The sequence below is a fragment of the Cupressus sempervirens genome, chromosome 7, assembly GCF_028749045.1.
Source record: "Cupressus sempervirens isolate cs-2001-9-10 chromosome 7, ASM2874904v1, whole genome shotgun sequence".
Taxonomy (NCBI): Eukaryota; Viridiplantae; Streptophyta; class Pinopsida; order Cupressales; family Cupressaceae; genus Cupressus; species Cupressus sempervirens.
This window is the reverse complement of record NC_143124.1, coordinates 103,165,321-103,168,484: the sequence shown is the minus strand read 5'-3', so window position 1 is coordinate 103,168,484 and position 3,164 is coordinate 103,165,321. Positions and strand designations below refer to the sequence as shown.

The following is a 3,164-nucleotide window of genomic DNA, read 5'->3' as shown; positions in this document are numbered from 1 at the left end:
AGGTAGAGAAACCATTAGATGTAGTATCCATGACTCAGAAGGAATAGAAATAGAAAATTTAGCAAAATATATAGGAATAGAAACTAATAATTTAGATTGAAATTTTAATGACTAGAGTTGAAAGACAATTATAAATAAAGATTCACCTACAAACTATAAATAATTAATCAAAGTAAAAAACTCTTTCACGACATTCTAATATATGAAATCTATTTATGAATTACTATGTCAGAAAAATGAATTGAAAGGTCATTTCATTTTCTAATACACTAACCATGTGATTTTAGATCTACATATCGTGAGAGCAATATGGAACTATCATTGACTTCTTGTAAGAGGCCCCTGATTGTACTACAAAGAAGTTAAGCATGTCCTATCACCTATACTATTTGAACTTGTACCATTTATATCAGAACGCAATTTCTTGACAATACTAAAAAAATTCAAATAAACACACTTTTAATGCTCTATATCTCACCTTATAAATAATATCTTTCAGTGCACTATTAAATAGACTTCCCTTCAGAAATGTAAGCCATAAAAAAATGACTCAAAAGTACATTTTCAAATGCAACTTACAACGTATGATATGAATGTTCAATATTTCATATGAGATCTTATTGTATCCCTCATCTACTCCAAAAAATGGAAGGATATTAAATTACATTGAAAGACTCCTCCGCTTTTGCAATACATATTCTAGATTCCGCTCAGGAGAGGGAAGTGCTTTCTTGACGCTATCCCTCTCCATACATTTCTTAACCCATGCATTAAGCAGCGGATACTCACTTTCAAATGGTATCTTGAAATTCCCAAAGAGTTTCAGTCGCATGGAACCAAGAAGCGTAGGGAATGATGGCGATATCTAGGAACCCAAACTCATTTCCACCAAAGAAAGGCAGCGATCCTCCTGCCGACATCTCTTTCAAAGCACATTCTAATAATCGAATGCTCTCCAGCATGTCACGTTTCGCCTCCTCCAGAGCCTCGTCTTTCGACCTCAATATGCGAGATACCGAGTCATAAAACTGCAACGAAAAAGACACATTAAAAAATAATTATATCCCAATTATAAAAACGAGAACACAAGAATACCTTACCTTCTTATCTATGAAATCAGCCCAGAAACGGGCCAGAGCACGATCATATGGCTCGAAGGGCAGAAATCGCTTTGAATCCCAAGCCTCATCAATGTAATGAAGAATTACAAGGGACTCACATATTGGTTTTCCATTGTGGATAAGGACAGGCACTTTCTTGTACACGGGATTCATTTGCAGGAGGAGTTTACTTTTGGCGGACATCGCCTCTTCAACGTATTCATATTTGGCAACGTCTATACAGCCACGAAAATGCACTTTCATATGAAGAAGAGGACTTGGTCAATTTTTTAAAAAGTTAGAAAAAGCAATGTAAAGGAAGTGCATTTTCGTGGCTGTATAGCCACGGGGTTCATATTTCACGCCTTTCTCTTTTAAGGCAATCATGATGCACATGCCATAGGGACTAGGCCATGTGCTCAATACCTTCACTTGCTCCATCGCACACATAAACACAACCCAATGTTCTGACACTCTCAGAGCAGGGAACATATTAGATATATATATTTGGAAGCCAGTGTCATTAGTTTTAGGAGATATTGATTCTGGACAAGAGATGACCTAGGCCCTTACCTAAGATGGACATTAGTTATTTGTCCTTGCATATGATTGCATCGAAAGTTACGAAGCGCAAACGAACGGGACAGATGGAGACCATTACTACTTTGTAAGCTCCAATTCTTCAGATAAATGCAGAAATAGGCTCATATTTTTTATGTTTGGAGAGTTTTATATTCAATTTAGATTTTAAAAAAAATATTTTATATAAAAGTATAAAGGTATCTCCATATTGAGATGCTCAACTTGTAATTTTTATAAATGCACAGATTCTACTTTTTGTTGGCATTTGTTCCACTTAATTTCACTTGTAATATGTGTCATTTTGTATAACTAGCACTTGTACTTGCAGGTCCAAGATTATGCGGATTGTTCGGCCTAATATTGCTCTCAAAGAATCATTGGTAAAATGTAGAACATTCTTTTCCTTAGAGGGACAATTCCTCTGTAATATTGCTAATGCTACTCCTTTAAACTGTTGTTTGTGTTGGCTTCATCCTTGTGTGAATAGGGAGTGGCAATGGTTCTTCACTTGAAGTATTTTGAAAATATTTGAACTCTAAATTTGATGAAATAAAAGGAGATTAACATTTGATATCATGAAAGATGGCTGCAAGTTATTAATTTAGAATTTCATCAATTCCAATTGATCAAGAAACAATTCAACAATCAATAGTCATTGAAAAATGATGATAGTACTTCATGAAATACTTATATCAATATCTAAATTGTCTTCATATTAAATGTACAAACTATCAATATAATTGATCAAATTCACAAATCTTATGACATTTTAAAATTTATTGTCAAATTATTTCTCCTTGCATTATAAAGCAATGAATATCAATCCTACCATTGTAGGAACAATTGTAAAAAAATTGTTTGTCTACTCTAAGAGATGTTTCCTTCAATGTAATATCTCGATCCATATAATCTTGTAGCTGAGACTTCTACCAATGAACCTTTAACATTGCCTTTTAATCTTAACCATGAATTGTTGAAGAAAGAGTTTTAAAAAATGCCAAGTCAGTTTTGAATTGTTTTTATATAAATAAATCACATAATACAATTAATGTGACTTTTAGATGGGAGAAGATGAGTAGTCAAATGCATTATGAGTGTCCATTCATATGACACCATGTAATAGTTGTTCTAGAAACCAGATCGCTAGATGTTGGAAACATATGAGCTTGACAAATACAATCTTCAAATGAAGTTGCATTTCCAATTCCATAGTAAAAGAACCATGAGTTTCTTTACAATAACTTGATCTTTCCCCAACAAGAAACATCATTTCTTTAAAGTGGCTCCTAATGAGGCAAAAGTTATGCCTTGTAACAACTCATAATGCTTACATGTTTATGGCCAAAATGGAAACCAATCAACTGCGGTACTTTTGGAAACTTCTATATTCTAAAGAAAGGCTGCAAAAATTCATCTTTAGTTTCTTTTTAATAAAAAAACTCCACTAGAATAACCAATAAATCAACAATGACATGTTTCTGT

General features: G+C 33.4%; 1 pseudogene; it reads right to left on the bottom strand.

Moving 5' to 3' along the window:
* Window positions 1-661: 661 nt before the first annotated feature.
* On the bottom strand, window positions 662-1,541 carry LOC149545703 (glutathione S-transferase U20 pseudogene; annotated as a pseudogene).
* Window positions 1,542-3,164: the final 1,623 nt, after the last annotated feature.